The following is a 14788-nucleotide window of genomic DNA, read 5'->3' as shown; positions in this document are numbered from 1 at the left end:
TCTCCTCCTGACTTTTGGACAGACTTATTGAAGCATGCATTCAGACATACTTTGCCAAACTGCATCATGTCTTAGTTATTTCAGGATCTTTTGACCCCCCCACTGAAAAAAACAGCCAGTCTTTGGTGCTCTGCTAAGGATTCTTGATATCAAGCCTTGTCATTGCTAAGTCTTACCAAGCTAACAGGGTTTCACAATAACACTACATTTGGTTTTTCACTATAACTGAAACGTTAAGTTTTAGAAGTTGCCATTAACCAGCATCATTAATAACAAATAGTTAAGCAGTTTTAACTTGCACCCTGAATGCAAGGCAACAATTTACCTTTTTGGACAGTTTAAATACACATTAACAACTTGTTGAACTAGCTTTGCTAGCATGAGGAAGACACAACTCGAAAGTGAATCCATGTTTGGCACTGGGGTTTCCTCAGCGCTGGAAGTTTATTATAAAGAAACACATGACTTTACCAATGGGGGCTGTAAGGCTGCTATGTTGCTATTATTTTGAGGTCAAACTGCAACCAGTGAAGATAAGTGACACCAGACTGCAGTTCCTGGAGTGTCCACTTGAGGCTGAATCCAAAAGTCCAAAAAATTCTGTAAAGAGCATGAATTGAAAAGTCAATTTTCACAGCAGAATTAAACATATTTACAGCCTGGTGCAAACAAAACTTTTGGTCTCTTTGCATAATTTCTTTATTTGCAAAAACTGTATGTTGTTGCTTTTCTATAACTCATCTGTTTGGATTTTATTAAGGCTAAGAGCGAGGCATAATTGGGCTTGACAGGGGCGCAACCGAACTCCATATCTTTGCCAAGATTTGTCAGCATTTAGTTGGAGTCAGCATTTCCAATACGGCGACCGCCACCTTTAGCATAACCCCAAGATCCTTTAGATGACATCGAGACTTTATCCAGTCCATGGGTCGTACGTTACTTTGGTGTTTTACTAGGGTTGAGAGTCAAAGAACTCAGTTACACACGACACACAACAAAGTCAGGAATTACAAAGCAGCCTCTTATGACCTTGATTGCTTCCATGCAGACAATACTGATTAATACTGTCATAATATTTGGATTAATTGCCTGAATCACTGAATCAATCATACTTAAAGTGACTAACAAGTACAGACAGTAAATAAGGTCAGGATATTAAAGCAGTTACATTTGCTTGATTCGCCCAAACGCTGCGGGTTGTCTCATAAAACTCGGGACACTTTACTGTCTGCTTGGAAAGTTTATTTTAAAAATCTCAGCTTGAGTTTCAGACAAATTCCCAGCTTTGCAGCCACGCCTGCGCTGCGACTGGACCACAGCATGATGGCGATTGGGGGACGATTTTGGCGGCTTGGTGATGATTAGGACCGCACGGTGCCATTCTCGCTGGCGTTAAATTAGCTTACCCGTCCCAAATGGACATTACGCATGCACACAATGCCAAACTGCGCTGTCAGAGAGGAGTCTGGGCGATGTTGGCGCCACATTAAGTTGTTTCCATCATTAGGCTCACTGTTGCTTATTTCCCATGTGAGCCGTGTGTTTTTGTTCTGAGGGATGAGTTTATCAAGGTCGATGTGAGGCTCAAATGTTCTGTTGAACGGTTATGTGTCAATGATTATCTGTCCCACTATATAGTCTTTTTTTCCGATTTCTTTTGTCTGTTTAAATTAAAAAACAAATCCCATGAAACGCATCCATGAAAATGAAGATTTAAATCTCAGACAACATAAGCATTTGCCAAATGAGCAATTTCTCAAATAATAGTATCTGTAATCAGCCTCGCTGCCAGGGCCTCTGTGTCTCACTGTGATAATGGTGGCTAATATGGAGGGTTCAAATTAGAAAAGATCTATTCTTCCCATTGTCTTTAATGTGATTGTGTTTGAAACTGGGTGTCAGAGCAGGACACAATGCCGGGGCTGGTAAAGTATTCAGTTCAATAATGCTTAATGCATCCTCGGCGGTAACAGAAGATGAAATTTCTCTGGATAATCATGAATGAGGGATAATCCATAAATATGGATAATACTCCAATAAATTAACAAGCCGATAATGAAAATAACTTCAGTTGATGCTTTTATGGCCTCCTCTGATTCAACTTTGGTGTCCGTGCTTCTATCTTTACACTTTAAGGATTTATAGTTAGCGTACAAACCCAGAAGCCGAGCAGCTCTGGGAACAGAAGGGGCCTCTAAAGATGGATATAGACCGAGCAGTTGTGCCTGGAAACCTGATAGAGTGCCCCTCACCCAAAACTTAAAATACCAGCAAAGATCAATAGCTGCAGCATGTTATCTATTGTCCAGCAGAGACTCACACTGCTCCCCATGTTTCAGCCAAGCAAGATAGATACCTTCCTCATCTGCAACAGATCTAACTGGGGTCAAATGTACCCCAAAGTGTATGTCAGGTCATTTTAAGGTCTTAACACATCGAAGGGATAAAGGTCAGTTTTTAATTAAATATTTCAAGTGTCTTGGCATTTAAGTTTAATTCATGAAATGCTGATAATCAATGTTTCTCAACCAAAGTCAACCACTGAGATGTCTTCATCTGCCACTATGACAACTGCATGCATAAACTACTACACAGGATTGAGTGGAACATTATGGAGAAGCTTTCTGACAATTGTTCAAAAAAGCAGCCATAAACTATATAATAACTGCAACATGATATACATGATAAGATTGTTTTTTTTTAATCACACTTAATCACTGAATTTCAGAAGTTAATTGTGATTGGTTGCATTCTTCATTGCATTATTGAAATTCCATTATTTTGCATTTTAAAACAGTTTTCAAACCCATTTATGAGAAGCAATCTTTTCAGTGTCTCGATTTGGGAATCAAATGACTGCAGTGAAATACTTTAGTATAGAATAGATCAGATCTTTATTGTCATTGATGTGAAACAATGAAAGGCAGTTTAGCAGCTCTTTAAAATAGCAGCATGATAAAGAAGTTAACATTTAATATAACAAGGGACAATAAAATGATAACATAAGTTAAGAAAATAAAAAAATGCATTGTTTATATTATTAATTGCACTGTTGTGTCTGTACAGATGTATGCACCTGTCATATAAATAGAGTTTATGATCACTTGTAGATGTGTTATTCAAATAAACGCTGCACAAGTGTAGCCTGAAACCATGACACAGATGTAGGAGACCACTTCAAGAGCTTATTCTGTGAAATACAGTGTATACTTATCTTTGTGTGAAGGATAACACTGTTGCACTTTAAGAAATATGCAAGAGTGCATATACAAAATGTGCACATCACTACTTTGACTGTGTTTTATCCACAGCTCTGTGGGGATTCACACTCTCAACAACAATGCTCTGCTGACCTTTGTGATGCAGCTGCCTGCTGACATCTGATTAACTGCACCTGTATGCGTAGCTCGTAGCTGGTAGCTCAAACTCAAATATTTTGATGGTATCAGATTACTTTTGACTCATCAACTAAGATATCTGCAAGATTTTTAAAGTCAAATGTGCCGTTCTAAAGTGCAGAAGTTATTTCACATCATAACGACAGCTTTAAAAAGAAAGTTATGACTACGGTGTGCCAGAAAGGAAAAGTTAGCATGGGATTAAAATAAAGTAATGCATGTATTTCAAACCTTAGCATGTTACTGCTATCAGCCTGATAAATAACAGAAAATTTGTGATTTATATTAATGCTTGAATTCAATATTTTGCCGCCGTGGTAAAAACATTGGGCAGAACACAACCAACCACTCTCCAAATTTAAAGTGAACAGCTTAACTTTGCACATGAAAATGTATTTTAAAGGTCAGAATCTGCAGAAAGAGAAAGACCTGATGTTAATTTACAATTCACACATTTTTTTAGAGCCTTCAGAAATGTCTGAGGTGAGGTGAAAGGCAGGTACAGATGGATCAGGACCCAGATATCCTGTAACTGTAAAATAACAGCAATATTTATCACTCATGCTCATATTGTTAAACTGTTTAAAGTGAGTTCTTCATAAAATAAACATCTTACTGGTCCACAAACTCTAACAAAGACAAACTGAGAAGACTGAAAAATGAAGGTTTTCTTCCCCTGTCTTTACTTCTTCAGAAACTCTGAGGGAAATTAAAACTTTATCCAAGCTTCATCAGGGCAAAGTCTCAGTAAACAATGATTTTTTTGAGCAGAATGCATTTAAACCCTCAGTTTTCATCAACAGAAGTAATAAAAGAATTGTATATTAATGCTTATATAAACACCACCGCCCCTCAGGTCCCCCAGAGGAGACAAAAATGCAAATATTTGTACGTTTAATGAGTATCCTGTTGTCGCTGTCTAGTCTAAAACAATATGAAAGACAATGAATTACTTCCCTGTTTGAAATAAAGCAAAATAAAAGATTTGCCTGTATAATTAAAAGCTGGTCTGCAGCCTCTGGGTGTCTCAGACATCGTCTCAAACTGTGAGAAAAGATGAAAAACAGATCCTGCATAATCAACGACGCCCTCTGCGAGTCAGAGCAAGTGCACCTCACTCAGACGCCTGTGTGGAATGCATTCTGGGTAACATGCTGTCTGGCCCTCGTGTCCGTCATCTTAAATAGCAGCAAAGACAGAACACTTGTGGACCTCTCAGGCAGATTTATGGGCTGTTAATGTCCTCCACCTCCACTGTGTTCCCACCGCTTTTGTTTTGTAGCTGCCGAATGGAGGTTTGATTCCCTGAAACATGATCATTCATTGAATCCTCTCTTCATGTCAAGTTGTCTAAAAAGGTCCAGGTTTCTGTTTTCTGGCCTGTCCAGTGAGCAGGATCCGTCTACGGAGATCAGCTGACCCCTTGGGGGCGATGGGGTCAAGTTTAGGGAGATCCTTTAAGCAGATGGTGTTTAAAGTTCAGTCTGTCACTCAAGAAGTACAGAGAAAGAGGAGAAAAGACACTTTACAGCATTAATTGACTTGTGTGTGCGTCTCATTATTGACCCGGTTTCCCCCCAAAACGCACCCCCCCTCGTCTCCAAAATGAGACACTTAAGGTCACATCGTCAGCAAAACAGTCCTTAAATACCACTTATTCACAGCTCACTTAAATATTGATGATAATCTGAGTGTCTCAGTTCGGTTCTCACTCGATTGGAAATCAATTCTTTGAGCTTCTTTTAAAAACAACAGAAGAGAGGGCCTCTCATTGAACTGGATACGTTGGGGGAAATTCTTCTTTTACAGTCAAGCTGCTGTGATGATCTGAGGGTTTGTGTTGATTATGGCGCCTCCTGTGGACAAATGCCCCCCTGACCTTTTTGCTGATCTTGTCTTTTACATACAAAAGTAGTTTTCTGCTGACAAATCTCACATCGCGGTCAATTAACAAACATATCACTAACAGTTAATCTAAGGTGCACTGCAGACTTCACAAGTCTTAAAATAACTCTGTGGAAATGGTTCGTTTTTATGCAGATGATGTCTTTTGCTCTTGTAGCTCATTCAGAAGCATCAGTGTTTATTTCAGTCTGTTTCATAACCAGATAAAAACTCTCCAAAGAGCTTTGACTGGAAAGAAGTCTCTTATTATGCAGCCCATACATAAAGACGTGGGTTGAGCTCAGCGGTTTAAGCCTGCGCCCCATATAGTGATGGGATCAAAGCCAACCTCAGCCCCTAGCTGCTGCATGTCACCCCCAACTCCCTCCTCTCAAAGTGTCCTGCCTTCAAGTCACCTTTCAAAAATAAAAGGCCCAAACATTATTATAAAAATATAAATAAACACCTCACAAGCCTCCCAACAACTGTTGTTAGAACTGATATAAATCACTCAGCATGGAAGCAATCAAAATGTACAACATAGTTTTAATTATTTTATGTGCTGGTGTTTTTCCAGGACTTGATGCTAGTTCTTTCTGCCTTGAACTTGATTTGTGTGGGTTGAATATTTGTCATGCAGGAGGGACACTTTCACTTTGTACGTGGGACATTGTTGGACTTTTAGGCAGGGAACCAAGAGAGAAAGAAACACTGATGAAAGCCTAAGACTGTAATGTGTTGGTTTCTATAAGCGGTTTTCAATTTCTCACATTAAAAGATTTTTTAACTTTATTGCGAGTGCTGACATTTTTCAATTATATTGTCCACTTTGGGTCAGCGTAGAGTATTTTTGGAGTGAGCACGCCAATTCTCTTTCTTATCACCAAGTTAGTAACAGCTTGTTTTTGGGGGACCGAACTGGAAAGGATTAGAGGTGTTACATTTTGAGGACATGTTGTGCTTGTGACCCAGAAGCAGCAGAAGGAGGCAGTGTTTGCAGTTGACCTACAGCTGCTGAAAGTGCTAAGTTATTGGAGAGATCATGAAGTCCAGGAGGGCTGCACGGCGGTGCAGTGGGTAGCGCTGTTGCCTCACAGCTAGAAGGTTACTGGTTCGAATCCCTGGCCGGGCAGGTGCCTTTCTGTGTGGAGTTTGCATGTTCTCCCCGTGCATGCGTGGGTTCTCTCCGGGTACTCCAGCTTCCTCCCACAGTCCAAAAACATGCTTACCAGGTTAATTGGTCACTCTAAATTGCCCATAGGTGTGAGTGTGTGCGTGAATGGTTGTCTGTCTCTCTGTGTTAGCCCTGTGATAGGTTGGCGACCTGTCCAGGGTGTACCCTGCCTTCTGCCCGAAGCCAGCTGAGATAGGCTCCAGCCCCCCGTGACCCCTAACGGGATAAGCGGTAAAGATAATGGATGGATGGATGAAGTCCAGGAACTCTTACCATCAAGCAGAGAAGAAGATCGGGTACTAAATGGTTAAATATAAAAAGCAAAGAAAATAACAAAAGAAGAATGAAGGGAATGAAGCAAACTTATTTAATACGATCCTTGTTGCTGCACACTGAAGAAATCCAGCCTCTGCCGTGCATCCTCTGTTCGTTTTTTTCAGTCTTAATCAATCACCTGTTTTGTTGTTTGGGGAGCCATCTTTGCATCCTGATGTTAATTCAATAAACAGCACATGTTTTACATGAGTTTGCTATCCCATATTCATCACAGCTTGCTGTATTCTAATGGCGTAATTATTCTAATGTTGATTAAGCCACCTGGGTAATTAGCATTTTTGATTGCGACAGCATCCACAGGTGAATTGAAGGGAGGGAAAGATAAAAGAAGGGAGAAGTCCCAAACTACATTTCTGCATGTTATGGAAGCTCGTCACGGCTTCAAAAAAAGGCTTCTTATAAAGAGAGAAATTTAAGGAAGTTAGTGAACTTAACTCCCAGTTTAAAGGAAACTCTGTCTTAATGTTACATCACATATGAAGGTTTAAATCCACACCAGGAGAGCAGCTTGAATCAGTGCAGCTGAGGGAGGCTGCAGTCTTTTAAGTGCTCCAGATCAGGTTCCTGGAGCGAGATAGCTCCGTGAACTGAGCCGTGACTTTAGGCACCCCTCTTAGTGTACTTTTTTCTTGCTTTGGGAAAACATGTCTGTTGAAACAGTCAACAGAGTGCACAGACGCACTGTGGCCTTACCCTGTGTTTACTCAGGTTACCCCAGATGGACGCCTTCGCCACATGGTCCCCTCGGGCCTCCAGCAGCAACCACAGCTCCCTGCCCTTCACAGGGACAGAGGATATGTTGAGGAGACTCTGGTTTGTGTTTGTGTGCGTTTGTGTGTTACTATGTAGATTTGTTGATGTTGGTTTATCTGTTTGGCTGCCGTCTTCACTACAACTCTCAGGCTACGCTCACAAAGCAGACTGCTATGATACACTTGATGACTTTATCTGTTTCAGCGTGCAGAATAACTTCAATGAAACAAAAGGCATCATATTTCAAAGTAGATATGTATGAAGACATATGTTCAGCATTCACTAGAAGTCATAGAGCCCATGAAAAACATTGTAATATTGACTCTCACAATTGGATGTCATCATAAATGTTTAAGGCATTGCACTGCTCCTACCCCCTTTCTCTCCAATCCATCCCCTCACTTCCCAACATCATTCCCAGGAAGTACTCAACATTAAAGGAGGTCAACACTACTGTATGTCAGATTATTAAAGACTATCCACTTTCTTTTCCTCTCAAAAACGGCATGAAAAGCCCAGGAAATAGAGCATGAAACTGGGAAGACAGAATGGAGTATGACATGTAGCAAAGGGTCACCCTCTTTGAGGACTGATGCCTCTGTACAGGGGTCTCACGATTGAACTGCTGAGCTAAACTGAAACCACTGTTGTATAATATTTTGTTTGACCAATCTTAAATTCTTCATGCTGAGCTGAGGTTTCAGCTGTACTGTGAACAAGTGCAGCATTTGAGCTTGGAACTAAGTTCTCCATGAGGAGAATAAAGTAAAACCAATGGTATGGCATGCTATCAAATCATATCGAATTGACCATACAATAAAATACTGTCTTGCGTCATATCATATAGTATATTGCAACAGCATTCTCTACGGCCTCCCCTCCACCGACCTCAAAAAACTTCAATATGTCCAAAATTCCGCTCCCCGATTACTCACCCACTCCCGCTCCAGAGCCCACATCACACCCATCGTTCAGCACCTCCACTGGCTCCCCATTCAGCATCGAATCCACTTCAAGATCCTGCTCATCACCTGCAAAGCCCACAATAACCTCGCCCCCTCATACCTGTCCGACCTCCTCAAACGCCACTCCCCATCTTGCCGCCTCAGATCATCAGATGCCAACCTCCTGTCCCCTATCACCAAGTCCAAGCACCGCACCTTGGGGGACAGAGCCTTTGCCATCGCTGCCCCCACTCTCTGGAACTCTCTCCCTCCAAAACATCCGCAACTTTGACTCTCTCCTCTCATTTAAAAACCACCTCAAGACCTACCTGTTCCAAAAAGCATACCACACATGACCTCTCCCCCCCCGCCCAACCTCTGTCCCTGTTTTGTTTTATTTATGTTTTATTTTTAGTTTTCACCCTATGTAAAGCGACTTTGAGTATTAAGAAAAGCGCTATATAAATTCTATGAATTATTATTATTATTATTATTATTTATTATTGTGTCATATATCGTGTCGTATAGTGGAAGTTGTGGCGTCTTATCGTATTGTGTTTTATAGTGTCGTGTCATATCGTATCTCATCGGGTTGTGTCGTAGCGTGGGAGTCCTGGCATGTCTTATCTTATCGTATCGTGTTGTAGTGTGTCGTATCGTCTTGTATCATGGGAATCGTGGTGTGTCTTACTGTATCGTGTCATATCATCTTGTCTTGTGCATTGGGCCCCGTAAAATCCTCTCTATGTTTTTATTTAGCCTTTGAAAGGGCTACAGCTGAATATCTTGGCTGCCTGCAGTCGAGCAGTGAATTCAAAAGAAAGCTTCAAAACCCCCTATAAGCCTTGAAAGCCAGTTTCACAGGTGCAGAGGAAACAGAGTGCAAAGACGTAGGTATTTATCTGTGTCCACCTGATTAGTGTCAGCCCTTAATTCAGTCTCATTTTAACTCTATTTTGAACTTAAATTTTTAAAATGTTCAGTAAATGATTATTGTTTCCCCGGTCTCTCAGCTCACAACAGGTAAGTTTTTTATTTCTCAATAAATATGTCAAAATAAAAAAATATGATGAAAAACAACAGAAATGTAGACTTAGCAAAAAACATGGGGCAATCACCAGTTTTGGGTTTTGTCCCTTGATGTTTGTCCTGAAGAATCATGTCTCAAATAAAGAAATAGATACATTTTTTTAAAATTTGAGGTCATAAATTAAACATGATGAAAAAGAGCAAGGGATCATTTTAGGGCATTTTGCATCTACATGCTAACACTGGGCCTGTAGACACAGGGCTGATGGGTGCTGAATACGGCAGGGTTGGTGCTGATGGCGGGGGTATGATGAGCTGTAGTGCTCATCCATCAAGACCACTTACACGCCATAGGATCTGCTCTATAGCTGAGGGGGCAAATTAAGTTATAGACCCACATCTGCTGATACCCGCTGGTTCATTAGAGGATCCGCCTGCTTAGGCAGCAACTGTGCTGCATCAAACCCACTGCAAAAAATGTCTCCAAAAATATGTTTAGTTTTCTTGATAAAGACGTCATAGTTGTTTATTTGATGCTGCTAATAGAAATAATAAATACGAGTCAGTTAGCCGGCCTTAATTCTAAAGTCTAAAATAAAGACATAGTTATCTTTGACGTGATGTGAATAATACTAGCATCTCATTTCAAGATATCATCATAGTTTTAAGTAAAGGACATGTTTTGTTGCTCTTATTTGAAAATAATCTCATGAGACGTCAGTCAAATACTAGTTGAGACCCTCATCTTTGGCAGTGGACGTCCTCAGTCACTCTGTAGTTTAGGAGGGAGGAGATCAGAGCAGAAAAGGAGGCGAGGCAAGGATTCAGAGTTCATTTTAAACTAGAGGCCACTCTCAGCGTGAGGCCGCCACAACAGCCCGATGCAAATTAATCTGATTGGATGGAAGTGGTTTGGCATGCATGTTGCTGACATTGACAGAAAAGTTAGCTGGTTGTTGTTTCAATTAGTGGAGGCGGGGTGCTGAGCGGTGGGAGTAGTGAGGAACCGGAGGGAGAAGACGGCTGCTTTTACTTATCTTGTTATGAGAATTTGGTTGTATTGAAAGTAATCATGAATCACACAGGTTTGATAAAGGCTGTCTCTTTTCTAACAGTTTCCCCTTGTGATAACAGTTATGAATTGCATTCTCCATGTTTGTTCCAAACTGAAGGAAAATATATGTGAAAGGAAAGTGGAAAAAACGGGTTGTCTTACTTTCATTGGTGTCACCCAAACAATCCAGCAACATGTGCCTCAGCTGACAAACCCCAAACAATAAGAGGAGTTCAAACACCAGGTCCGGTTCACTCAAATAAAAAGGGAGGCCGGGAATTTCCTCACAAAATAAAAAGGGATTAAAATAAACACCCAAAACAATAATTACAAAGCAGAAAAGAAGATAGAGTATTTTTTTTAATTAAGTATTCTAATAAAAAAAAATTCGGTTCTAGCCTTTTAAAGAGTTTTGGGATTTAGCCAGGACAGGAAGTTAGCTTTGTTCACTTCCTGTTCATTTCCTGATTCAGCTTAAAAGGCCCCCTCAGTGAGCAGGTGAACTTTTGCTCGTGTGACTCAGCAGAAGCCTGTGGAAAAACAATACTAACACCAGGTAAAGTTCAAAAGTGTGAACCACAATCTTAAACCTGTGATAGAAAATGTTTAACAAGACTCATGCTTTCACATTTTGAATGTAGTGTCAAAACATCAGCTTTTTCAGACATTTAGTTTGTTGATTCGTTTGTTTCAGTGGGGCCTTCATGTTCACTCTCACTGTTTGCTGTCACTGTCACTGTATTAGAGTTTAAATCATAGGTTTAAACTGAGCTGCTGCAGAAACAACACACAACTGGTGAAGCACATGTTTGCTTTTATTGTGAAGAGGTTACAGCCAACAATGTTTTAGCTTGTTGGGTTCGCAGAAGTGCATTCACAAAACAAGACAACGCTCCTCTTTCTTCCTTTTGGCCGTCATTTTAGGGAGTAACGGAGCAGCCGGAGAGAACTGTTGAGATGAAGAGCTGCAGAAAACAAGTTAACACACCTCCATCTTCTTAGCAAGGTAAGCTACTTCACAATTCTCTGCAACTAGTCTGTAATGCCGAGTGGTGTGACGCATGAAATCAAACTGCGGTGGCCGACTGACTTCTTCACTGAGGTAAAGTGGGTTTGTTTGGCCGCAGAGTAAACAGCAACACATGTTTTTTTGTACACTTTTGTTTGTTTTCTGGCAAAGTAGAAGCTCAAGAAGGGTTTGAAAAAGATCTGCACTGTCCCTTACCTTCAGTTTGCTTAGATGCTAATAAAGGAAGTGATCCTGATCCACTAAAATCTCAAAGATTACAACTGTAGGCATCATGTCAGGGTGATGGAGATCCACACATGTTCAAATCATGTACAGAGGAAGTGATTATCTGATAACTGTGCGATACGAGAAGTTTTATTGGTTCCTTTCTATGAAAATGATGTCTTGGGATATCTCCATCCCCCTGTAGTTGGTTTCTGCTCTTCTTTCTAGTTGACAGCAGTCTGCAGCTCTGTATGGATTTAAACCTTTGAAACACTGTATTGTCGTTCGTCACTTTAATGCACTTTGCTCTGCCCTTTGTGCCGAAGAATGAAAAATTATTCATTTATTCCTTTAGCTTAAAACAAATGGCAAAGTTAGTAATTGAAGATTTATGGTTTTACAGCAACAGCTAAGAAAGAGAAAATGAAATACGAAGAATATGAATGAACAAAATCCTGTTTGCTTTCTGACGTTCGGCTCTTATTTATTCAGAGACGCTTTGCTGAGTTTGCATTCTCACTTTTACAAACACACCGCCTCACATTCAAACTGTCAGGGGTACTCAGCGTTATCACGGTGAAGCATGAAGCTCTGTAGAGACATTGATTCACATTTCAGAGGTTGGACTCATTTATCCCAAGGATCTAAGAATTAATATAAAGTGAAGGAAAAGTTTCATTTAATTCAATGTACATCTTAGATATTAAAAGTGTCACACATTTAATAGTACTAAATTTGAGGTATTATGGCAAAAGTAAGATAGCATGTGGGTAAAACTTCAACCTCTTACATCAGGAAGTACTAAAGGAAACTTTGCTCAAGTATCGTGTCTCCTCAATTCTTGTTCTGATGGATCTGATCTGACATCCAGAAATCCAGACTGAGCAGTTCATAATAGGGATGGGCATTTCAAGCCAAAATACTATTCGATAATCATTGGCATCTATTCATCGATTATTCGAATAATCACTCCCCTAAACACACACCTGTCCCATTAACGGCCTGTTTGTGTTGCAATCACGTTAACCAGCAGCAGGACAAGGTGCTGCTAGTAGTGGGCACTGACAGCGTCTGTCTCGATCTGTGTTTCTGTGACGCAGCTTGGGGTTAATGTTTACATTTTACAGCCATGCTCAGTCTCTAGAAATACATGTGTAGTGGTCTCAGATTCAGAAAATGTAGAAAATCGCCACGACTGTCGCAAGTGTTTTCTTTTGCTTTTGGGGGCGGCAGTAGCTCAGTCCATAGGGACTTGGCTTGGGAACAGAAGGGTCGCCGATTCGAGTCCCAGTATGGACGGAGCTTGGCAAGTGGACTGGTGGCTGGAGAGGTGCTGGTTCACTTGCCTGGGCACTGCCGAGGTGACCTTGAGCAAGGCACCGAACCCCCAACTGCTCTGGGTGCGCTGGTTGACGGCAGTATCCTCACTCTGACATCTCTCCCTAAGCATGTTCACTGCATGTGTGTGCATTTGTATGTATATACCAAAAAAAACGTATGTGTAGCATGTCTAAAATAGCATGAGTGAAAAAATTGAATTTCCCCCCCTGCGGATTAATAAAGTACCTTTCTTCTTTCTATAATGCAGTTAGCATACTTCTTCTTCTGTTTGCTAATGCGGTTTACAAACAGCTTTGAGACGCTCTATTCACTTTCTTTTTGAATGCAGAAGTAAAGCTATGACGTACTTCAGAGTTTTGTGCCGGACGTCTGGTTTAAAATATTCGGCGTTGTGTGGATTGGCCTTTTTTTTAACGTTTGTACCAGCTGTTGTGACATCCTCTGACGGCACACATAATTCCTGTTTTCCTCGAAGACATCACTTTCAAGAGATTTGATGCTCTATCGGCTTTGAATTAGTCAACCGTCTGGCGTTTACCATTAACCAGAAGTGCTTCACAAAATAACAGTTAACTGCCTGCATCCGTTCAACCGCCGAAAATAAGGTGCATAGCCACCGTCTGGTGGGAATACCGTATTACAACCAGGCACCTGTGAAAACGATGAAAATTGTACTTTTAAAATGAGAAAATATTGTGCAAAAGGTCATTCTGAATTGCATCTGCAACCCTTTATTTTGAAGGAACAAAAGGATGTTCCAAATTGTATCTGCAAAGGACTTTTATTTTGAAGGGACAAAACAGGATGCACAGAGGCACACCTGCACACCCCTCAGTCAGTGACGCAGCCGATCCCTTTTCACAGTTTTTAGTGTGTCCATAAGATTGTGAGTAGCTTTAATCATAGTTTAGTCATAAGTTTGCATTAGTAGTTCCTTATCATCATTTATGTTCATAAATTTTGTTGTCTAGAGAAAGTTTATAGTTAATTGATTGGTGCCACTAAGTCTGACATGCAGCATGAGTATGCAGGGTCCACTTAGGGACTGACAGCATTGTCTTGTGTTCTGTGTGTTTGTGTGTGTATGTGAGATAGAGGTAGTGGCTGTCATTATGGTAATCTGTTGATTGTCCCTAGAAAGTTGGAGTGTATTTTAGCTTTGTTCATTGTATTTCATAGATTATAATCATATAGAGTATCTAGTTAAGTTATCGTTTGTACAGACTTCATGTTTATGTATATATTTTATTATTTCCTTCAGAAACCACCACACACACACACCAATGTTCACACACCTTCACTGTCATATTCACCATCAAGAGTAAAGATCAATGTCAAAGAAATAAAAGGAGTGGAAATCAAAAGAGAGTGTGTCACCATCGAATATCTTTTCATCCACAACATCCATGTTCTGACCGGACAAACTGTGACGATTGCAACCCTACAGATAAAATCACCAGCAAGTAGTTCATCTCCCTGAGGTCTCAAGTGTGGCATCTAGTACACCACCGCCTCTTTTACAAATATTCAAAGTAACTCTTCGATTTTTACAAAGTGAACGAATATTTGAATATTTGATCCTCAGTGCCCACCCCATAGCATTCCTGTAAATCAGACAAAGTACACAATACATGTGTTAGT

At 40.6% G+C, this 14788-nt stretch overlaps 1 protein-coding gene across 3 annotated transcripts in view; it reads left to right on the top strand.

Annotated features, from left to right (window-relative positions):
- The first annotated feature begins 11011 nt into the window (after positions 1 to 11011).
- Positions 11012 to 14788, top strand: part of tlx2 (T cell leukemia homeobox 2) — a 47390-nt gene continuing 43613 nt past the window's right edge. For all 3 annotated transcript variants that reach the window (XR_004632209.1, XR_004632207.1, XR_004632208.1), the window contains exons 1-2: positions 11012 to 11128; positions 11497 to 11578. The gene's annotated coding sequence lies outside the window, so the exon portion shown is untranslated. The remainder of the gene's footprint in view (positions 11129 to 11496; positions 11579 to 14788) is intronic.

The sequence above is a fragment of the Notolabrus celidotus genome, chromosome 8, assembly GCF_009762535.1.
Source record: "Notolabrus celidotus isolate fNotCel1 chromosome 8, fNotCel1.pri, whole genome shotgun sequence".
Lineage (NCBI taxonomy): Eukaryota > Metazoa > Chordata > Actinopteri > Labriformes > Labridae > Notolabrus > Notolabrus celidotus.
The sequence above is the reverse complement of the archived record's forward strand: the minus strand, read 5'-3'. Positions and strand labels throughout refer to the sequence as shown.